Here is a 25,473-nt window from a genome sequence, read left to right on the forward strand (position 1 = left end):
CCGAGCTAGTTGCATGTCCTTGGCAGATATGGTAATCCTCTTTGCATGTATTGCAAGGAGGTTGGTGTTTTCAAAAAGCCCAACAAGGTAAGCCTCGGAGGCTTCTTGCAATGCTTCAAGGGCAATCCCTTGCACACGAAACTCTATTCTATATCGTTGGAGAATCTCCTTCACTATGCAAGCAAAAGGGGCTCTTCTTATCAGCAACTTAGTGTTCCTCTGATAAAACTTGATTTCTTGTAGAGCCCTATGCCCTTGGTGCATCCTTCTCCTTGGAGCTCTCTGTGTTGTGTTAGTGCGTTGGTAGCGAGGTTGGGACTTCCTTGGCTTGAAGAGCTTGACCTTTCTACGCTTGCATGCACTTGCAGGAACCTCCTCTTGTAGAAACCTCCTCTTGGTCTCTCTCATAGTTTGAATCCTCCTCCTCCTGTTTTACTGTGGTACCTGTGTATTAAGTTCCTCCCAGGTAGGTAGGGGACCCTGTCCTGGTAGTAGGGTCTTGCCACCTATGGTGCTGCACAATGTAGGTTTTCACCAACCCAGTCGAACCGCTCATCATCGGCCTCTCTGTCTTGATCTCTAGGGTGGCTGTATTATTGTGGGGTCTTCGTCACATGCTTGCTCCCACTAGAAGGGCCTGCATGTGTGTGCGCTGGTGTCTGGGAAATATCAAGACGAGCAAGGCAAAGAGGACAAAACCCGACAACCCCCCCAGATATCCAACAAGGATAATGCTACACTTTTCCAACACCCCAAAGGAGAAGGCACTAGTAAATAAGAATGTGTGTTATGGATCTTTTCGACAAATGACAAAAGAGCGAGATGACACCACGACAACCAAGTGAAGCAAAATGTAGTGTGAAATGTGCTTTGTTTATTGAATTTGATGTGCATGGTGCTTGATTTATAAGACGAATTATGTAACTCTTTACGAATTATGATGAGAAAAAGAAAACAAGGAAATCTTATCTGGCCACTTCTTTTCTTGATGTTGATGAAGCTTTTGCACACTTGCCGATGATGCTCTCCACGAGAAACAATGCCCTCACGGCCCTCAAGGATTGAATTTTATAATGCTTTCAATTTTTGAATACAAACACTTACAAGGCTTGCTAATACGTGACTATGTGAGTAAGTGAGTGCGAAACCAGGTTACTATTTACGAGGCTTGCTAATACGTGACTATGTGAGTAAGTGAGTGTGAAACCAGGTTACTATTTGCCGCCGAGAATTGCACTTGATTCTTTATTACCAAGATTTTCTCTTCTTCTGCTTCCCTCTTCTCTTGCAAGAAAAAAAAATGAATGTGTTATGCCTTTTTTTAAAAAAAATCTCTCTTTTTTCCCTTTGATCAAGTGAAAGCGGGGACGGCTTATTTTTTATGATATTTTTTTTTATTTTAATAAATAAAAGCTTTAATTAAAAACATATAATGTAAAGATTATTTCTCTGTAATGAAGGCATTTCTCTGCGATGGAGGTCGGGATGGGTCGCTTTCCCTCTCCTTCGCTCTTCGCATTTGGACACCAGGACGAGCACATGCCTCTCTCCTCAAGCGTACGCGTGTGAGGGAGTGTGCTGGGCGACGCTTCCTTCTCCTTTACAATCACGGCACCATAGGCTACAGCGGCACTGTGTAAGGTTTGTATCACTTCGCTTCTATGCTCGCAGCACATAGGCCGGCCACTGCGGTGATTATCAAAGGTTGCTTTACTTCGCTTTCTTTTGCTCACAGCACCAAGGCCGGTGACCCGAAATGGTAGCACTCGGTTCAATTCTTTGCTCACAGCACATAGGCCGGCGCACAATCCTTCTTTCTGCTTTTGCTCATAGCACCAAGGCCGGCCACAGCGGCAATCCCGCTGGCTTGCCTCACTTCTCTTTCACAGTCTCAATACGACGGGTTGTAACGGCGGACTTTGCTTCGCTTCCTTCTGCTCACAGCGCACAAAGGCCATCCCAGATTATGGCCAGGTTTTCTTTCTCTTCAAGCGGACATGCGTTCGTTGTTGGCACCGCTTCACTTCAGTGCTGTGCTGGCGTTTTGTTTCGATTCAATTGCATGGCGGCAATTCGATGCACGCTTGGCAGCGATTCCCAGCCACTAAGGTTTAAACCTTAGTTTGTCTTGTATAGCTTTGATATGTTTGCAGATTTCTATTGCCCCACTTAATCAAGCATCTTCCTTGTTAATTCAACCTTGATTAAAGGATTTGACCATTTTAAACAAGTGACACAATCTTGAACATAAGTGGACTCATCCTAATGCTTGTATGGTACAAATCATTGTATGCAAACTTAACTACCTGAAGATTGTTGATCCACTTATTACAAGGGATCATGTTATTGAAAAGATGCAGGGAGGAAAGGAGCTTGAGCTCTTGCAAGCACACACACACACTCACAAAACTCTAATAGAGAACACACAAGGTGAGAGGCTGAAAATCTTCTTCTACTTCACTCAACACTCAACACACCATATATAAGATAAGAGTACACACACTATGAAAGGTACTCAACCAAATACATACAAGGGTTCTCTATAGTGTGAACCCAACTAAATGAGCTAGCACTATAACTATGCCAGTCTCTAGAATGGCTGTCACACAGCCTGTCATCCCACTGGCCACATATCACCCAAGATCTCACCAACCATGCTAGTGGTGTAAGTGTGGGACCTATCCCCCAGGCGGGTCATCAGTGTTGTCCACTGCCTCACTAGATGAGCTCGATATCTCAACACTCCCCCTTGAGCTCAACTCCATCTCATGTACACCAAGCGAAGCCCTGAATCTGTGGAGCTTCTCTGTACCCAATGCTTTGGTGAAGATGTCAGCTACCTGATCCTCTGTGCTGACATAAACAAGGTCAAGTTCTCCTGCCAAGACCTTCTCTTTGACGAAGTGGTAGTGGACCTCTATATGCTTCGTGCGAGCATGAAAAACTGGGTTCCTGGCCAACTGTATACTGCTAATGTTGTCACAGAAAATGACAACTTGTCTATCCACTGATAGACCCAAATCTGCAAGTAGCTTTCTCAACCAAGCTACCTCACATGCTGCCATAGCAACTCCTCTATACTCGGCCTCTGTACTGGATAGAGCAACCATAGGCTGCTTCTTGCTGCTCCAAGTCACAGCAGCACTCCCCAAAGAAAATAAGATCTTCTATCTGAGATACTACCAGTCCAATCAGCATCTGTGTACCCATCTCAGGGGGGGGGGAGGGTCACTCGTATAAATATGTAAGTATCACGTGGGTTCAACAGAAGGACATTTTAAATATTTAAAACTTACAGAAATATATTTACAGAGGGGATTTATTTATTGTATTTTAAAAAAAATTTACAGATTTGAATAGGAAAAGATACATTATATTCACTAAAAATTTCACAGATAAGGAAAAGATACATTATATTTGAATAGGAAAAGATACATTATATTCACTAAAAAATTCACAGATAAGGGACTTTTTAAATAGGCCTTGAACGCACGTGATATAGAGGATTTACATATAGTGACCCCCCCGAGGTACCCATGTACACATATCTCTATCCCAGTCTCATAGAATAGTCCACAATGCAAAGTAGACCTCACATACCTCAGTATGCATCTCAATGCATCCAAATGCGGTTTCCGTGGAACCTACATAAACTGACTCACCAACCCAACAACATAGCTCAAATCTGGTCTAGTGATCGTCATGTAGATCAAGCTTCCTACTATGTGCCTATACATAGTAGGATCCTCCAAGATCTCTCCTGACTCTGCACTCAACTTGCCATTCTGATCCAATGGCACGGAAATAGACTTACAGCCTGTCATACCATACTTGGACAACATGTCCAAGCCATATTGTCTCTGCAGTAATCCAATACCATGTGGTGATCTAATCACCTCAATGCCCAAGAAATATCTGAGCTCCCCCAGATCTTTCATCTCAAACTTCTGTCTAAGCAAGATCTTTACATCAAAGATCTCTGCATCATGGTCCCCCGTAATGATTTGCAAGTCATCTACATAGATGACAACAAGCACAACCCCTCTATCACCATGTCTCACATACAGCGAGAAATCTGCATTAGCTACATGAAAGCCAATAGTGACAAGATATTCAAAAATCTTGTCAGACGATGCTCTTGGTGCTTGTTTTAAGCCATACAAGGCTTTCTTCAACCTGCAAACATGCTCGGGGTGACCCACATCCTCATAACCAGGTGGCTGCAACATATACACCTCTTCTTGCAAATCCCCATGCAAGAATGCATTCTTTACATCCATCTGATGTAAAGACCATTGCTTTGACGCAGCCACTGCTATCACAACTCTCACTGTTGCCATCTTGGCAAACTGGGCTGAAAGTTTCCTCATAATCAATCCCATATGTCTGCGCATACCCTTTGGCTACCAATCTAGCCTTATACCTGTTTATGCTTCCATCACTGTTATGTTTTACTTTGTACACCCACTTGCATCCAATGGCTTTCTTGCCTTCAGGCAATTGCACTAAATCCCAAGTTTCATTTCCATATAGTGCATCCATCTCCTCATACATAGCTTTCTCCCAACACACATTTCCAACAGCCTCATCAATGCATGTGGGCTCTACAACCTGCACAACCTTTGCCATATATGCATAGTGATGTGCCACATAACCATCATAGGTAAACATCTACACAGGGTTTTTCACTCTCCCAGATCTTCGTAGCTTTTCATTCATGGCTTCCATAGCCTTCTTTACACCAGGTGTTCTCATAGCTGGGATCCCAAGCTCCTCATCAAGGCTCATATCTGAGCCACTAGACTCTCCATCAACATGAGAATGCCTTGCAGAAATGTCACGAATACTAAGGGGCTCAACCACTTTCTCTTTGCCTTTACGTGATGTACTAATCACATTTGCAGGACTGGTATTATGACGCAGCTTGCCACTCCATAGTCTATCAACAGACCCACTAGATGAGGACTCTCTTGGTCCACTCAAAGACTGTGATTGCTGACCTGCATTCTGTGCAACCACACTTCCACTCACATCAGCCCCAACAACTTCTTTTTCAGCAGCATACCAGCTGCTCATCTCATCAAAACAACATCCTTGCTTACCCTCAACTCACGTATAGCAGGGTTATAACAACTATATCCCTTTTGCTCAAGGGAATATCCAATAAACACACATTTTTCAGCTTTTGGATCTAGCTTAGTTCTCAGCTCATCTGGCACATGCACATATGCAATGCATCCAAAGACTTTCAGATGAGACAAATCAGGTTTTCTGCCAGTAAACCTCTCCTCTGGAGTTACATCATGTATGGCTGCCTGTTCATGATGTATACTGCTGTAGTGAAACAGCCTCAGCCCAATAGCTATGTGGCATATTCTTCTCTTCCATCAATGCTCACGCAATCTTAGCAATGTGCCTGTTTTTCCGCTCAGCAACTCCATTTTGTTACGGAGTGTATCTGCATGTAAACTGTCTCCGAATACCATTCTTCTTCAAAAATTCAGAGAACTCATTAGAGAAGTACTCTCCCCCTCCATTTGACCTTAGGCACTTTACATATTTCCCTATTTGCTTTGCAACCAAAACTCTGAAGTTCTGAAAGTGAGTGAACACCTCACTCTTCTCCTTCATAAAATATACCCACACTTTCCTTGTGTGGTCATCAATGAATGTCACATAATACCTGCAACCTCCCATAGACATGGTCTTCGTAGGACCCCATACATCTGAATGCACAACATCTAGTGCATTTCTTCTCACATATCTGTTACGTGGAAATACATGCTTTGTTTGCTTTCCAAATTGGCATGCTTCAAATATTCTCTGCATACCTTCCACTTTAAACTTTGGCAGCCCTGTCTCACAATTCTTTTAGTCTGCATAGACTTCATTCTCTGCACATTCACATGTCCAATTCTTTTATGCCAAATGTCTATGTCTGCAACAATTCCTGAACCATTTGCAAACATCGCAGCACTCATTTCAGGCATGTCTACATTCAACGTAAACATTCTACCCACTCTGTTACCTTTTGCAACCAACCTGCACTTGTCTTTAAAGTCTTCAACATAACAACCATCAGGGTTAAACTGAACCTACAAACCCTGCTCAATCATCTGGCCAACTGAAACCAGATTCTTTGTTATGCTCGGAATGTGAAGTACATCTGCAAGGTACTTCACTTTGCCATCCTGCATTGACAATGGCACATCTCCAACATGGGCAATTGGATGAGCAGTGTCATCCCCTGTTTCCACAAAACCTGGTCTTTCAAGGTTTTTCATCTCCTTGAACCACTCCCCATGACTTGTCATGTGGTTCGAAGCACTTGAATCCACATACCATACATCATCTTTTTGCGCTGCTTCAACATTTTCAGACATGGCATTCATGACATGCTGCATAACAAACAACCTTTCATTATCCTCATTGTTTCTGCTTGAGGATGCATAGTTGTTCTGCTATAGTTGTTCTGCTGCACTTTTCCATTTTGCATGTCAGCCTGCTTCTTATAACATTCTGCCTGCACATGTCCAGGCTTACCACAATAAAAGCATTCACATGCATCATTATATTGCCTTTGCCAATTTCCACGTCCTCTTTGACTCCCCCTGCCTCTGAATTTGCCTCTTCCACCTATTTGTTGTTGATGTTGTTGTGTATTCTCTGGGACTGTTGTTGTTGCTGCTGCTGGCCATAATTCTGATTACCTGTTCGGCCACCTCCTTGACCGCGTCCACGGCCTCCTCTATCTTTTGTCCTCTTCCTGAACTTGTGTAGAAGGCCTATTGCTCTAAACTATTTTTGTTTTGTGAAGACTGTTGGTCTTCACCCAAGCTCTTCTTTTCTATAATTAGCATAGACACCAAATCTGTAAAGTTGGGAATGTTTTTCCGAGTCTGAATAAACGTCTTAAACGCCTTGTATTGTGGCTTGAGACCACGTAGACAAACTTCCACCTTATCATCATCATCTACTGACACACCAATAGATGCAAGGGATTCCACAATACCCTTTATCTTCAATGCATAGTCATTCACAGACATGCTCTTTTGCTCCACAGTAATGAAGTTCATTCTTCAACTGTATCTTGCGTGCCTTGGTATTTGTTTTATAGAGTTTTACCAAGGTGTCCCACGCCTCCTTGGGAGACTTGGCATCCTGAATGTGCCCAATCATGGTGTCCTGTATACTAATGGAGAGCCAATACATAACTTTCCTGGCTCCTTGGTTCCAGTCTTTAAACTCTTTCACATCTGCAGCAGTCGGATTTATGTCTGGTATCTCTGGTGCCTCTTCATGCTCACCTTCTATGTAGTCCCAATAGCCCTTTCCCATCAGGAAATTCGTCAATATAAACCTCCAAGCATGGAAGTTATTCTTATCAAGCTTCTCAGCCATAATCTGGGTTATGCCATCATTTGACATCTTGCCAAACACACAATTTTACCAAAAACAGCACTCTGGTTTGTCTTGCACAAACTGCTATATTTCTGCAATGGTACTGTAGTACTCTCAAATGTCACAACCAGTGAGACTGCAATATGCATACATACACCCAATGGCAACTGTTCACCTCTTTGCAGCACCCACAGTGTCTGCACAGCCAATCTGTCTTCCTGCAGTTCTTAAAACAGAGTTTTGCAGAGAATCGATGACTTACCCGCAGTGCTCGAAATCGCCTGCTTTCTGAAAAACGGAGGTCCAGATGCGCCCGAAACGCCTTTTCGGCCCAGAACATGTCGTCCGAGAGGACATTATAGTTTCCCTATAGCTTTACTCCCGTCAAGAAAGCTCCCCAATCAGAGATCGTTTGCCAGTGCCTCCCGTAGACTCCCGACAAGGGTGTAGTCACCAACACAAATAGGGAAGAGTAGTTGAAGCTCTTACCCTCGTACCGCTTCCTGTGGTTCTCTTGCTTGCAGTTCAGCCCTTAGCACAAACCAGCAGGCTCTGACACCATGAAAAGATGCAGGGGGGAAAGGAGCTTGAGCTCTTGCAAGCACACACACACACTCACAAAACCCTAATAGAGAACACACAAGGTGAGAGGCTGAAAATCTTCTTCTACTTCACTCAACACTTAACACACCATATATAAGATAAGAGTACACACACTATGAAAGGTACTCAACCAAATACATACAAAGGTTCTCTATAGTGTGAACCCAACTAAATGAGCTGGCACTATAACTATGCCAATCTCTAGAATGGCTGTCATACAGCTTGTCATCCCACTGGCCGCATATCACCCAAGATCTCACCAACCATGCCAGTGGTGTAAGTGTGGGACCTATCCCCTAGGTGGGTCATCAGTGTCCACCGCCTCACTAGATGAGCTCGATATCTCAACAGTTATGAGGGTGGAAAAAAATGCTATAGTGGTGTCCTGCGGGGAAAGCTAGCTGGCTACTGTGAACCCAGAATTTTCGGTTAGACTAGTGCCTTATCCATTGGGCTACATGATCATGAGCAAATGGCTAGGATCTATAGTGAGAAAGGTAACATCTGACAAGTGAATCAATCAACGGGTCATGGCTAGGATCTATAGTGAGAAAGGTAACATCTGACAAGTGAATCAATCAACGGGTCATGGATAGAACGAGAGAAGCAAAAGTGGAAGGATGGGATGACTTGAAAACCCTTAGAAGACTACCCAACTCCTACTTTCTCATCCCCTTTTATAGGAACTCTCACAGTATCCTCCTCTCTGGCCATAGGTGGAGTCTCCTCATCATCATCAAGGGTAATCTCAACCGAATCAGGGTAATCTCAACCAAATCAGGGTAAATGCAATAGAACTCAGTGTACATGAAGAAGTAGAACTCCGGTCATCATCCCCATCACTCTCAACATCAGTAGTAACCCCAGGGCTCACAATAGAAGAAGGGTAAGCAGGAAGAACCGCTCGGGAAGATCCTCTACCAAGAAGCAACCGCCCTCTAGGAATGTCAATAACACAATCAGTCTTTCATATCCAAGGTCGCCCTAAAAGAATCTCGAACTGGCCAGGTCCTGGACTAAGCCGCAAAACATAACAATCAATCTCCACCATACGCCTAGCAACAGTGAGACTGGCAAACCCTGGATGAAACCCTCAGCTCTCACTGGTCAATGATCACCCATACGCAAACTAGTAGCAGGAACTCCATTGAAAGATAACCCCAGCTTGGAAAAGGTAGAATAACTCAAAACATTGACGCCTGATCCTCCAACAATAGCATGTGGAATCGCTAGCTGGTGGATCATGCACTCCACTCGAGGACACTCACACTCAGCAAGAAGGGAATCCACTTTCTAAACAACAGGAAGATTAGGACCCACTCCTTGGGAAGAACTCAAAGCTCTGCAGTACCTCCTCAAAAGGGCTCGGCTAGACAGAGAAGTGAGAAGGTATTGTGGAAGAAGGGACATGGTGAGCTCTACTCGAATAAGAGCAGAAACAAGGTCAAAAGAAAGAATGGGGGAAAACAACTTACTTGGATTAGGGCGTGGACGAGTGTGGCGAGGTCGAGGTAAAGGGTCGACAACAGGAACAGCGACATGGGTGGGTGGGTGGGTAGCAACAACAGGTTCGAGATCTCCCTCCTCATCAACAACCTTCTCTTTCCTCTTTCATGTGATGGCTCGCACGGGTGATGAATCTAACTCAATCATATTAATTGAAGGGTTCTCAGTGGTGGTAGGTGGTGCACTACTGGAGAACTAGGAGACCCCCTCTGAAGAAGTGTCCACCAACTAGGGCCTGGGGTTTCTAGGCACCAGTACGATGATTAATGGGACCGGGGGGTGGCAAAGTGGTGCTCCTATTCATAAAATGGCACATCTTAATGTAGCACATATCCTCTATGTGTCCCCTACCCAAACATTTCTCATAAGTGCAAATTGAAAAGATGCAGGGGGGAAGAGAGCTTGAGCTCTTGCAAGCACACACACACACTCACAAAACCCTAATAGAGAACACACAAGGTGAGAGGCTAAAAATCTTCTTCTTCTCTACTCAACACTCAACACACCATATACAAGATAAGAGTACACACAATATGAAAGGTACTCAACCAATACATACACGGGTTCTCTATAGTGTGAACCCGACTAAATGAGCTGGTGCTATAACTATGCCAGTCTCTAGAATGGCTGTCACACAGCCTGTCATCCCACTGGCCACATATCTCCCATGATCTCACCAACCATGCCAGTGGTGTAAGTGTGGGGCCTATCCCCCAGGCGGGTCATCAGTGGCCACCGCCTCACTAGACGAGCTCGATATCTCAACACTCCCCCTCGAGCTCAACTCCATCTCATGTACACCAAAAGCGAAGCCCTGAATCTGTGGAGCTTCTCTGTACCCAATGCTTTGGTGAAGATGTTAGCTACCTGATCCTCTGTGCTGACATAAACAAGGTCAAGGTCTCCTGCCAAGACCTTCTCTCTGACGAAATGGTAGTGAACCTCTATGTGCTTCGTACGAGCATGAAAGACTGGGTTCCTAGCCAATTGTATACTGCTAATGTTGTCACAGAAAATGACAACTTGTCTATCCACTGATAGACCCAAATCTGCAAGTAGCTTCCTCAACCAAGCTACCTCACATGCTGCCATAGCAGCTCCTCTGTACTCGGCCTCTGTACTGGATAGAGCAACCGTAGGCTGCTTCTTGCTGCTCCAAGTCACAGCAGCACTCCCCAAAGAAAACATGAATCCACTAGTAGATCTCCTATCTGAGATACTACCAGCCCAATCAGCATCTGTGTACCCATGTACACATATCTCTGTCCCAGTCTCATAGAATAGTCCACAATGCAAAGTAGACTTCACATATCTTAGTATGCGTCTCACTGCATCCAAATGCGGTTTTCGTGGAACCTGCATAAACTGACTCAGCAACCCAACAGCATAGCTCAAATCTGGTCTGGTGATCGTCATGTAGATCAAACTTCCTACTATGCTCCTGTACATAGTAGGATCCTCCAAGATCTCTCCTAAATCTGCACTCAACTTGCCATTCTGATCTAATGGCACAGAAATAGGCTTACAGCCTATCATACCATACTTGGACAACATGTCCAAGCCATACTGTCTCTGCAGTAATCCAATACCATGTGGTGACCTAATCACCTCAATGCCCAAGAAATATCTGAGCTCCCCCAGATCTTTCATCTCAAACTTCTTTCTAAGCAAGATCTTTACATCAAAGATCTCTGCATCATGGTCCCCCGTAATGATCTGCAAGTCATCTACATAGATGACAACAAGCACAACCCCTCTATCACCATGTCTCACATACAGCGAGAAATCTGCATTAGCTACATGAAAGCCAATAGTGACAAGATATTCAGAAATCTTGTCAGACGATGCTCTTGGTGCTTGTTTTAAGCCATACAAGGCTTTCTTCAACCTGCAAACATGCTCGGGGTGACCCACATCCTCATAACCAGGTGGCTGCAACATATACACCTCTTCTTGCAAATCCCCATGCAAGAATGCATTCTTTACATCCATCTGATGTAAAGACCATTGCTTTGACGCAGCCACTGCTATCACAACTCTCACCGTTGCCATCTTGGCAACTGGGCTGAAAGTTTCCTCATAATCAATCCCATATGTCTGTGCATATCCTTTGGCTACCAATCTAGCCTTGTACCTGTTTATGCTTCCATCACTGTTATGTTTAACTTTGTACATCCACTTGCATCCAATGGCTTTCTTGCCTTCAGGCAATTGCACTAAATCCCAAGTTTCATTTCCATATAGTGCATCCATCTCCTCATCCATAGCTTTCTCCCAACACACATTTCCAACAGCCTCATCAATGCATGTGGGCTCAACAACCTGCACAACCTTTGCCATATATGCATAGTGATATGCCACATAACCATCATAAGTAAACCTCTGCACAGGGTTCTTCACTCTCCCTGATTCCTCGCAGCTTTTCATTCATGGCTTCCATAGCCTTCTTTACACCAAGTGTTCTCATAGCTGGGATCCCAAGCTCCTCATCAAGGCTCATATCTGAGCCACTAGACTCTCCATCAACATGAGAATGCCCTACAGAAATGTCAGGCATACCAAGGGGCTCAACCACTTTCTCTTTTCCTTTACGTGATGTAGTAATCACATTTGCAGGGCTGGTATTATGACGCAGCCTGCCACTCCATGGTCTATCAACAGACCCACTAGATGAGGACTCTCCTGGTCCACTCAAAGACTGTGATTGCTGACCTGCATTCTGTGCAACCACACTTCCACTCACATCAGCCCCAACAGCTTCTTTTTTAGTAGCATACCAGCTGCTCATCTCATCAAAGACAACATCCCTGCTTACCCTCAACTCACGTGTAGCAGGGTTATAACACCTGTATCCCTTTTGCTCAAGGGAGTATCCAATAAACACACATTTTTCAGCTTTTGGATCCAGCTTAGTTCTCAGCTCATCTGGCACATGCACATATGCAATGCATCCAAAGACTTTCAGATGAGACAAATCTGGTTTTCTGCCAGTAAACCTCTCCTCTGGTGGAGTTACATCATGTATGGCTGCAGTTGGAGTCCTGTTCATGATGTATACTACTGTAGAAACAGCCTCAGCCCAATAGCAATGTGGCATATTCTTCTCTTCCATCAATGCTTGTGCAATCTCAGCAATGTGCCTGTTTTTCTGCTCAGCAACTCCATTTTGCTGCGAAGTGTATCTGCATGTAAACTGTCTCCGAATACCATTCTTCTTCAAAAATTTAGAGAACTCATCGGAGAAGTACTCTCCCCCTCCATCTGACCTTAGGCACTTTACATATTTGCCTGTTTGCTTTTCAACCAAAACTCTGAAATTCTGAAAGTGAGTGAACACCTCACTCTTCTCCTTCATGAAATATACCCACACTTTCCTTGTGTGGTCATCAATGAAAGTCACATAGTACCTGCAGCCTCCCATAGATATGGTCTTCGTAGGAACCCATACATCTGAATGCACAACATCTAGTGCATTTCTGCTCACATATCTATTACGTGGAAACACAAGCTTTGTTTGCTTCCCAAATTGGCATGGTTCACATATTTTCTGCATACCTTACACTTTAAATTTTGGCAGCCCTGTCACAATTCCTTTTGTCTGCATAGACTTCAATCTCTGCACATTTACATGTCCAATCCTTTTATGCCAAATGTCTGTGTCTGCAACAATTCCTAAACCATTTGCAGACATCGCAGCACTCATTTCAAGCATGTCTACATTCAACATAAACATTCTGCCCACTCTGTTGCCTTTTGCAACCAACCTGCACTTATCTTTGAAATCTTCAACATAACACCCATCAGGGTTAAACCGAACCTGCAAAACCCTGCTCAATCATCTGGCCAACTGAAACCAGATTCTTTGTTATGTTCAAAACGTGAAGTACATCTGCAAGGTACTTCACTTTGCCATCCTGCATAGACAATGGCACATCTCCAATGTGGGCAATTGGATGAGCAGTGTCATCCTCTATTTCCACAAAACCTGGTCTTTCCGGGTTTTTCATCTCCTTGAACCACTCCCCATGACTCGTCATGTGGTTCGAAGCACCTGAATCCACATACCATACATTATCTTTTTGTGCTGCATCAACATTTTCAGACATGGCATTCACGACATGCTGCATAACAAACAACCTTTCATTATCCTCATTATTTCTGCTTGAGGATGCATAGTTGTTTTGCTGCACTTTCCCATTTTGCATGTCAGCCTGCTTCTTATAACATTCTGCCTGCACATGTCCAGGCTTACCACAATAATAGCATTCACGTGCATCATTATACTGCCTTTGCCAATTTCCACGGCCTCTTTGACTCCCCCTACCTCTGAATTTGCCTCTTCCACCTGCGTGTTGTTGTTGTTGTTGTTGATTCTGGGACTGTTGTTGCTGCTGCTGCTGCTGGCCATAATTCTGATTACCTGTTCGGCCACCTCCTTGACTACGTCCACGGCCTCCTCTACCTCGTCCTCTTCCTGAACTCGTGTAGAAGGCCTGATGCTCTGAACTGTTTTTGCTTTGTGAAGACTGTTGGTCTTCACCCAAGCTCTTCTCTTCAATAATCAGCATAGACACCAAATCTGTAAAGTTGGGAATGTTTTTCCAAGTCTGAATAGACGTCTTGAACGCCTTGTATTGTGGCCCGAGACCACGTAGACAGACTTCCACCTTGTCATCATCATCTACTGACACACCAATAGATGCAAGGGATTCCACAATACCCTTTATCTTCAGTGCATAGTCATTCACAGACATGCTCTTTTTCTCCACAGTATGAAGTTCATTCTTCAACTGTATCTTACGTGCCTTGGTATTTGTTTCATAGAGCTTTACCAAGGTGTCCCACGCCTCCTTGGGGGACTTGGCATCCTGAATGTGCCCAATCATGGTGTCCTGTATACTAATGGAGAGCCAATACATGACTTTCCTGGCTCCTTGGTTCCAGTCTTTAAACTCTTTCACATCTGCAGTAGTCGGATTTATATCCGGTATCTCTGGTACCTCTTCATGCTCACCTTCTATGTAGCCTTTTCCCATTAGGAAATTCGTCAACCTGAACCTCCAAGCATGGAAGTTATTCTTGTCAAGCTTCTCAGCCACAATCTGAGTTATCCCATCATTTGACATCTTGCCAAACACACAATTTTACCAGAAACTGCACTCTGGTTTTTCTGCACAAACTGCTGTATTTTCTGCACAGCGGTACTGTAGTACTCTCAAATGTCACAACCAGTGACTTCAATGTGCATACATACACCCCAATGGCAACTGTAGACCTCTTTGCAGCACCCACAGAGTTTGCACAGTCAATCTGTCCTCCTGCAGTTCTTAAAACAGAGTTCTGCAGAGAATCGATGACCGCAGTGCTCGAAATCGCCTGCTTTGTGAAAAATGGAGGTGCAAACACGCCCGAAATGCGTTTTCGGCCTGAAAATTTCAGTCCGTAGGACTATTCAGTCCATAGGACTGTATAGTTGCCCAATAGCTTTACTCCGACGAAGAAAGCTCCTCAATCAGAGATCGTTGTCAGTGCCTCCCGTAGAGCTCCCGACAAGGGTGTAGTCACCAACACAAATAGGGAAGAGTAGTTGAAGCTCTTACCCTCGTACCGCTTCCTGTGGTTCTCTTGCTTGCAGCTCAGCCCTTAGCACGAACCAGGCTCTGATACCATGAAAATATGCAGGGGGGAAGAGAGCTTGAGCTCTTGCAAGCACACACACACACTCACAAAACCCTAATAGAGAACACACAAGGTGAGAGAATGAAAATCTTCTTCTTCTCTACTCAACACTCAACACACACAATATGAAAGGTACTCAACCAATACATACACGGGTTCTCTATAGTGTGAACCCAACTAAATGAGCTGGTGCTATAACTATGCCAGTCTCTAGAATGGCTGTCACACAGCCTGTCATCCCACTGGCCGCATATCTCCCATGATCTCACCAACCATGCCAGTGGTGTAAGTGTGGGGCCTATCCCCTAGCAGGCGGGTCATGAGTGGCCACCGCCTCACTAGACGAGCTCGATATCTCAACACAAATAACGGTGGGGCAATCTTTGAAAAGATGGCCGGATACATGACAAGCTCGACACACCATGTTGGTGGGATTAGGCTCAGGGCGACATGCAGACAACAAGTTTTGTTGCCGCTTTAGAAAATTCACATCAAGAGTCACAGCCTTCACATTTTCATTAAGTTGGTTCATGTGATTTGTCATCATGTTTTCCAAATCCCCAATACTGGATTCGGTGCTTTCATACCCATCCCCCCCTTGTGATTTGGTGGTGGTGGAGTGGTAGAAGTAGAATCAGGGTAAGTCACATACGGTGATGGAGCATGAGGGGCAGGAACATGATTTTTTGAAGAGGTTAAGGGAGCCACGACGCTAGAAGAAAGTGGGGGTGCTAAAGGCAAAATAGGTGGTGAGGTCACTTGAAGGTGAGGTGGTACAACGGGTGGGAATTGGAATGGTTGAGTTGGTTGAAGTTGAGGCACATACGATGAGGTTGGCCAAGGTTGTTGCGGGGAGGGAAAAACAAGAGTATGCGGTGCTAGCCATGGATAATACGAGGGAGATGGAGTCGCGGCTTGTTGTAGCTCGTAAACACATCGATAAGAGCTCTCCACATTAATGGCAAAAGTAATGGCCGTATTTAAGTCATTTGGGGCTTAAGCTCTAACCGAAATTTGGATGCTAGAAACGAGTCCATGATGGTAAGTGGGTCAATGTTAAAAATAGGAATGTAATGATCAACAAAGTTCCTAAACCTCGTGGCCGCTTGTTCCACAGTCTCATGCGGGTGATTTTGCTTGAATGAGCGTATGTGTGTTCCCCAAAACTGCAAATAAACGGTAATTTACAATATTCAAAACAAAATAATCGTCCTCATTTTCTACTGAAAAACATGAATGAATAGTAGCAATTGCAAGTTCTCACCTTCTGATTTTCTTTCTGCTCGACCCTGTGTCTAATGTTAGTGTGCCCTCAACAAGATAAAATTATCCTATACCTCGCTGCACATCATCATTATTGATATTGTGAATCACCTTGAGTGTAGGAAATAAAGTGCCAGTGATTCCTTGTCTTAGAAATGCATCTTTTACAACCTGACGGATTGCTTGGTACCCTTTCATGCTGATTCTAGCCGCATCACAAGCATCGCATCACAAGCATGTTGAATTAATGAAGAATCGATGGAGGTGATAATCTCGCTCACTACATTACTGACAACAGCTTGGCGTATTTTAGGATGATGAGGGTCAGTAATAATTGAGAGAATATCCTTGGTATTCAGAATGGCTTTGACCAAATCCTTCCATCCCTCTTCATTAGAACCACACACCTCTTGCAAAAAATTCCTGGCAGAACACAAATCATGACTATTTTGTTTAAATCACTAAGTGCATAATGAAAGTTTATGTTACTTACTTTGTTGTACGAATCCTTTTCTTCCGTGCTCCACCTTTAAACGCAAGAGATTCTATACCAACCAATGTCTTTTTACATTCACGAGCACCATTTGGCGTTGCTTTGAGTTGTTTTGATAAGTTCATGAGCACCATTTGGCATTGCTTTGAGTTGTTTTGAGATAAGTTCCTCTAACCTTTGAATCTTTGCATCCTTCTCCACATTCTCTACGAGGATCTCTTTCATTTTATCTGATGATGTTTTAAGTCCTTCTTGACATTGTAAAAGGCTGAATTGTGATGCTTGCAATTGAGATTAGAGAATATGGGTTTGCCAAGCTCCACTTAGTATCCTAACAAGCCAAGCTCTCCTTCACTAACAAATTGTATAAAAGATGATAAATTACGGAAAGGAGGGTTTGCTCTTAATGGAGGGTCAACTGGATAGAGATGCCCATCAACCCAAAGATCTACATTTTTCTCCTTAGCTATCCTACGAGCTTGGACAAATTGTGCATCAGTAGGATGGGTTTTTTTAGAGAGTCCATACTCTTCAAGAATACGAAAGTGTAAATCAACCTTCCATTTTCTAGCTTCACACAAGGGGCTATACACACAGCTTGCAAAGGCTTCATAGCTAAGCAGAGGAAGAAGCTAAAGCAGAGAGATCCTCATAGAGAGAGAGAGAGAGAGAGAGAGAGGGAGAGGGAGAGAGAGGGAGGGAGTGAGTGAGTGAGAGACTATTAAAACTTTACTGTTGGCAGGTTTAACACAAATCCGTCTTTCTAAGTAGAAAATGATATTTTTGATATACAAATATACTAACATGGAGTTTTTCATCAATAACTTACATTTATGAGAAAAATTAAAAAATAATAATTTTTGGGGTCCCCACAATTTCGAGATCTCATGGATGTAGTGGTTCCTGATAGCAGTTAGTTATGTTTATGGGGTTGTGGCCCGTGGGGAGACCTGACAATTAGTTATGGATGTAATGGCTCTTGGTTCTTCTTCTTCACACAACACTCAACACACCATAAACAAAAATAAGAGTACACACCATCATATGAAAAGGTACTCAACCAAATACATACTAGGGTTCTCTATAGTGTGAACCCAACTAAATGAGCTAGCGCTATAACTATGCTAGTCTCTAGAATGGCTGTCACACAGCCTGTCATCCCACTGGCCACATATCACCCATGATCTCACCAACCATGCTAGTGGTATAAGTGTGGGGCCTATCCCCCAGGCGGGTCATCAGTGTCCACCACCTCACTAGATGAGCTTGATATCTCAACATAGATTCCCAACAATTTTTAGTTGCTCGCAATGCTCACTCCATCACACCACCATCAAGTATTCCCTTTAGAGTTAATCCCTTAGTAGTAATGGGGAGGGTTGCATTAGATTCGTCACCTTCAAAGTATTGTCCCCAACTTGTTAACAGGTATTTCAGCGCAACCGAGTCTTCATCTAGGTTGGGCTGTAGATCCAAATGTTTCTCCACATCTTGAAGCGTGTCGAGTCTATTCATATTTGTGAATTGTGGTAACCCCGCCTTCAGTTCTCCATTGAGAAACGCCCGAAGAGCTAAGAATAGCTTAGGATCTCCGTATAACTTGGATATGATCATGGTTCTGATTTCAAAGGACATGAAATCCATTAGTTTGGACACATTCAACGGTAATTTTTGAGATATCGGCCCTTGACTAGGGACTGGTGAAGATGGAATCACTTCCTCTTCGATGGGGTCAGGCATTCCCTCACTAAACATTCTTTCAAAGCAAGAAGGGTGTCTGCCACTTCCTGATGTCCTATCCTCACTTTCTTCCCGAATGATACTAGGTATAGCTAACGGTTTATGGCTCCTGTGAGGCTGAACTTGTGTAGGAAATGTTGTGTCTGGGATCTTGATTTTTCTAGGTTTTGGCTCCAGTTCTCTTTGTGTTTCTTCCACCAAACCCCTTAAGTGTTGCACTCGTTCAATCTCCTCTACTGGGTTTGGATAAGTCCCAATCTTTTTCTTGAGGGTTTTTGGCCCACGTGGCTTGTCTTTGAGAGTCTCAGTCAGTCTGAGTAGCCGAGAGGGCATTAGCTGACTTGGTTGTGGGGGCAGGAGGAGTTTCCTTTTGTTTCCCCCAATTTATGTCTTTGCTTAATTCTCCTTCGTTGCGCTCTCAAGTGGGTTCCTCCCTTAAAGTAGTGGCTTTGGTCTCCATGGTTTTTATTGAATCAGAATCATCTTCAAGATCATTCATATACACAGGGTCGTCTCCTGTCCCTATATTAGTTTTTGAACTAGGTTTGGAGCTTGTGGCATTAAGTGATCTCTTCCGTCGCGTTTTCTTTTTCTTTGCTCGAGCAATTGATGCAGTATCCCTCTCTTCAAGAATGTAGTTTTGATTTTGAAGCATTGACCGTGTGACTAGATTTGCGGGTACAACAGGTGTGGTTCCTAGTGCCTCATTGGTGACCTCAACCAAATTCAATGGCGTAATCTTGGGTGCACTTGGATTATGTGGACATTGAGCAATCAAATGATCTATGCCATAACAATTACAGGTAAGTACCGGCATTCCCGACGTGCTGCCTTGATTTGGTTGCATTTGAGTAGCGATCTTCTGTAGCCTATTAGGGCACTCCGCTACACGATGCGGTCCACCACAATCGTAGCATTGAAGAGGTGGTCTCCTGGCAAAGGTATTAAGGTTTTGCCCTCTTGTGGCGAGAGCAACCGCTTGATATACAGGCTAGACTTGCCCGAAATGATCCTCCATGTAATACTAGGGAGTCATTTCAAACGTATCAATCCCATATGAAACAGTGGGGTCTATATCCTCTTCATAATCCCCACACACACTATGTGACTCACAACCCATCTGGTTTATAGGGGTAACCATCGGATGCGGAGGTTGTGGTCCTAGCACTAGAGATGGTAATGGCACAAACTGGACTAAATTTGGGTTCCTTGGAACTACGTGTTGTGATGGTTGCTCGACAGGTGGTGCAGGCATCAGTGCGGGTACTTGAGGTGTGTTTGACCAGGGTAGTGGTGCCTGATTTGCTGCTTAAGTACTAGGCAATCCTTAGATTGATGGCCATACTAACCACATGTATTGCAAGTCCCATTGAATTTAACTTTGAATGTGGGACATTCACTCGTGCTATGTGGTCCTAAGCAAACCCAACACCATTATTGCTCTCTTCTTGGGTACATATGGCTATTTTGAGGAGCTTGATTACCCCTAAAGTATTCTTGGAGAGCCTTAGTAAGGTCAGCTATAGACATTTTGGATATCTTGGGCTCCTTGGCAATAGGTTTTATAGTCATTAGCTCGTGCCCAAATACTTGGGAATTAACAAACTTTGTCTCCGAAGACACCTTTTTACCTATAATCATCAAGTTGTCTTCTAACTAGATTGCATTGGCAAGTGACTACTTTCCACGTCGTAAGACCTCTAATGACTAGGCCATTGTATATGTCCTCATGGCATAATCCTCGGATGAATCTATCAAGAAGTTGGTTGTTATTGAAGCGCTCATCGTCGAGAGTACAGCGAGAATTTAGATGCTTTAGTCGACTAATAAAGTCTGTCCACCACTGACTCTCCTTCCTCGCGTTCAGCTTTGTGGAGTTGAGATGCTACACCCCAAAGCACACCCTCACGTATGTATTCTTTCAAGAACAATCTCTTGAGAGTGGGATAGTGAGTACGCTCTTCAACCCTTAAAGTTTGATACCAATCTTCGGCTTTTCCACTCAAGGTTAAGCCTAAGGCTTTACACTTATGTAGCTCATTGTGCTCTTGCAAGGAATCACACACGTGTTCAAAAACTTCAATGTGCTTCCTAACATCTTCGTTACCACTGAAGTTCTGAGTGAGCTTGGCAACATGTACCGCCTTGCTTCTAGGCTCTCTCTCAGGTATGCCACACATGTTTTTTGCAATAGATCGTCCAATCGTATGAGAAAATGTTGCTAGATCACCTAAGTGAGCAGGCATAGCTAGTGGAGGCACTTCTGGGATGGCTTGGTTTGACAGGAGTTGGCATTAGTCTTGGTATGTATGCAGCTGACGCAGGATATGATATGTGAATAGGCATAGCTCCTCTTGGATAAGGGTTCTGATAAGGCATTCATGGAGCATACACCATTGGCATAACAGGAGGTGTAGGAGCTACATGAGCATGAGTAGCGATAGGTACATATGGTCGATATGCACTGGTACACACTATTGTAGGTACTGTATCACTAGATAGTGGTGTTGTACTAACTACAGTGGTAGTGGGTGCACTTTCTGTCATGCTCATCATCAGAGTAGGCATTGTGGATTCCCTAATGGAAAGTTGAGCCAAAGTTGGAAAGCTAAAGTTACTACTCGTGGGCTCAACCTGCATTGAGACTCCAAGCGAAACAACATACGAAGGATCTACGGGACTCACCGACACCGACAATTGTGACAAGGTTGGTTGTTTAGCCTTGCCTGTATCCAAAAATCTCATAGGTCCAGTTGAAACTAGGTTCACTCCCCTATTCTGCCTCTCGAATTGGATAATTCTATGGATAACTTCACATATCATTTGTTGTTGTTCATCTAGATTGGTGGCACTAGATGTAGATCGTATGACTTCTAACCAACCTACATGGTATGTGTAACCCGTGTATAGGTCAGTCAGAGTCTCCGTGTGTAGGTCATATTCCCAATTTTCATTGAGAAATATCCCATCTAAACTTGGCATGCCAAAAGGTTCTCTCGAAGTGGACGCAATGTCACTTCTTGTGGTTTGACTTCTAGGGGCCTCTACTTTAGGAAGAGCATCAGAAGGTGGTAGCTCAATAGGGCCTTCATTACATGAAGTGGGTAGAATATCCACATGGACACTCTTTGGGAGGGCAGGGTCTACATGAGATGTGAATGGCGAATCTACTTCCCCACCTCCTTCATTTACTTCACTTGTCACAGGTTCAGAGCGCGTAGCTCTACTAAAAGTCTCTATTAGACGACTAAACATGCTATATCTAGCTTGTGGGGCCCAAACTGGCATGTTTTGGCTTGCTTCCTCAGAGTTCTGGGTAGGATGCCCTTCCATGACTTTAGAGTTAGAGGACGAGTCACTAGCCGCTATTCGTGGATCTTGGGTTGCACTTCCTTGGGTTCCAACTGAAGGCCAAGATGCTAACGTGGAGGGATGGTGTGAGCCTGCGTAAACTAAAATGCTTTCTAGTTGCTCAGACTCTAGCACCTAACCAAAGCATAGATGCATGTGATGTGGGTATCCTACAGGCGTTGGTAACTACCCTTGAAGCCCACACAAGTGGTTTCTCAGGTGTTTCGCACCCCGTTTTTACTTGTTTTTGTCTTGTTTTCAACCCGTTTGTACCCCCTTACTTATGGTCAAAATTGGACTAAGGCGTGTGATAGCTCAAGACAAGCATATCGTTCAAGAGGTCCTAGCATGCTTTATAGCACAGCATTTGCCTATTCGGAGCTCCCGTGGCCCTCATCAGAACACTCTATTTGTGCCTAGGTGTGAGGCTTAAATTAGAAAGTCCAAGGGTGCCTGTGGGGGGAAAGGTGAAGGCTTTGTCCCACATGCCCACTCCACTCCTTGGGGGGGTAGACTACATATAGAGCTTCACTCCCCTTAAGCTTTCACTTGAGAGAAAGCTATGAAGGCTCACTCTATATATATATATATATCAACCGAGGCCCGGGGGGTCGATTGTTGGGGGTTTTTTCTTTTTCAAATTTTTTTTCTAATAAAAAATTTCTTTCCGCATAGGTTGGCTTGATTTAATTTTTTTAATTAATTTTTATTTATTTATTTATTTATTTTATTTTTTTTTAAATGTGCAAAAAATGAAAAAAACAAAACTGAAAAATGATTGAAGAACAACAGCAAACACACAAACACGCCTCTCTTTGCCTTTCCTACAGTATAAAATAGACTTCAAACAGCAGCCTGAGTTGCATCATCTGGAGCTTGGTGCAGAGCAATTCCCCGGTAGCGGCGCCAAAAATCTGTGCTCTTGCCGCACGTGTCAGAGCTAGGGACTTGCCGAGCACCGTGTGCGAACCACGAATGGCTGCAAGCACACAACCAGGAAACCAGCAAGCTCAAAACAGGGAGCAATGGTGTGCCACTACCCGCTCAAACCGCCGTCTCGTGAAGGATTCTCGTGCTGCCTGATGAAGAAGGAGCCGTCTCGTCGCTGCTCTACCACCTCGCCGGCCGCCGTGCCGCCACGCAATGCTCAATCGCTACACACATACTCACACACACACACATGCTGGAGAAGGAGATGGACAAAATGAAGCAAGAGCACTCCTTGTATTCAACACTTAGAGAATGAGAGGTTTTAGGTTACATTTGACTTTTATATGTGACCTGGCCGTTCACACATGGGCGCCCATACATGGCCGACCGATCCTAATGCTTATCCTGAGATGAAATTCGAGGTGCACCTCTCACCGGCGATCACCCAATTCCCTTACCCTTTACATGTGATGCCGACAAGCCCGGCCCATGACTCAAAATACGTAAAATAATTATATGAAGTAAAAAGTAATATGTCTTGATGTCCACCATAGGTTAACACCATGTCTTTTCCCTTGTACATACACATTTTGGTTAGCTCACATCTTTGTTTGAGCTTGTATAGATTGTATGCAAATTTTGGCTTATCTCGTGAGAGCTTGATATGTAAATTTCACATCTTGCAATGTAATTTGGCCATTGTTTACACTTGTGTGAATTGTGTACCTACTTTGTAATGTCGAAAACGTTATGGCACTCTCTCTAACTTTTTCAACAAATTCTCTTCGTTCTTCACATCAGAGTACAATTGCCTTTGGTACTCTATAAATTTGGCATAATGGTGCATCCAGTTACAACAAGACTACGGCTCGATGCACCATTATGCCCAAAAAAAAAATTTGATAGCTACACGCGTCGAAATAGCAGTCGAAATAACCGTCAAAATAGTAGTCAAAATAATCGTCGAAAAGGGCATCAAAAAATGCGTGGTAAAATTACTTTTTTTGACTCTTGTTTCAATGCTTATTTCGGCGTCTATTTCGACGCTTTTTTGACGGGTATTTCAATGTTTAGAGGATTTTAAGCTTAGTTCTAAAGCGTAGATAATGGCCCTGCCTCTTCTAGTGCAAGGTCTCCTAAAGAGTGAAGACTAAAATCACCAAAAAGCAACACTATAGTTGTAGGATGCTTTACATTGTGTCTGAATGGAAGCACATGTCCTATAGAATGACATTCATATTTAATGTTTTTAACATCACCGATGGCATACACAATAGGTGTCTAGATTCTCATTTCCTTCTTCATCCATCTCCTAACATGATTTCATCCTTGAAATCTAATGGTGGTCGTGCATGAAAATACACATACAAGAGGTTATATATAAAATCCCAAAAAAAATCGCACGATCAAGGACATAGATCTCGTGCCACTTGGGTCAAAAGGGTAGGTTGTATCTCCCCTCACCACACAAATGTGCGACCACCTGGGTCAAACGTGAAGTAATGTCGCAACATCAAAAGGTGATCTCCAATGATGCCTGGATTGAATGGAAAGATTAGTGGACTCCTATTTTGATGATGAGGCTATATAAGCTCCCGCCTGGATCAAAGGGAAATCTAAGGCACTCTAAATCCAAGATAATTTTCCTATGATGATCTGGTGCGAATGGAGATATGTGTTCACAAAGAAATATAATTTATTTTATTATAATTAACGAAAAAAATCATATACAAATAAGCAATTAATATGCATACAATCATATGTAAATAAACAATTGAATATTCAAGATAATTTAAAGACGCATAGTCATAGTATGCACACTTGAATTTTTGAGATAATTTACACTAGCATTGCCATTAATATTAGAGATAATTTAGTATAGTCACACTTGAATATTCGAGATAATTTAAAGATGCATAGTCATCACAGTAGTCACACTTGAATTTTTGAGACAATTTACACTAACATTGCCATTAATATTCGAGACAATTCAGATAGACTCTTTGAGATACAAGTCTGAGATGTACAATATATCCATGTTACTTGTAAATACAAGGCAATTACCAGAATGAAAAATAATATTCCTGCCATATGCATATCATTGTGTAGGAGATCCTTGTGATGCGGGTACTCAAGGGTTTCCAAAAGGCCATTAATGATTTGTAGGATGTGACCTATAAATGGCCCTATTATGCCTACATTCTCTGGCATGTCCTGGAAATCCTTTGGCATAGGTCTTGATGCATCAGTTTGACATTGGCTCATCTATATATGTAAATGTCCACCATTCAAAAACTGATAGATGATTGTTGGTCTATCCTCTGAATGCACTAATCCCTTTGTAGAAATGATAGTAATTTACCACCATGAGTGATATGCACTTGAGTGTCCTCATGCATTGCCATCATCTCTAGTGACATGAATGACTCCCCACGAGTGATGCACTTTGTAGTATAGCAATTATCTAGGAAGGCAAGGTCATGCACTTTGACCTTGACACACAAAGC

Source organism: Cibotium barometz, chromosome 2 (assembly GCF_041138505.1).
Source record: "Cibotium barometz isolate CiBa-2024 chromosome 2, ASM4113850v1, whole genome shotgun sequence".
NCBI classification, from domain to species: Eukaryota; Viridiplantae; Streptophyta; class Polypodiopsida; order Cyatheales; family Cibotiaceae; genus Cibotium; species Cibotium barometz.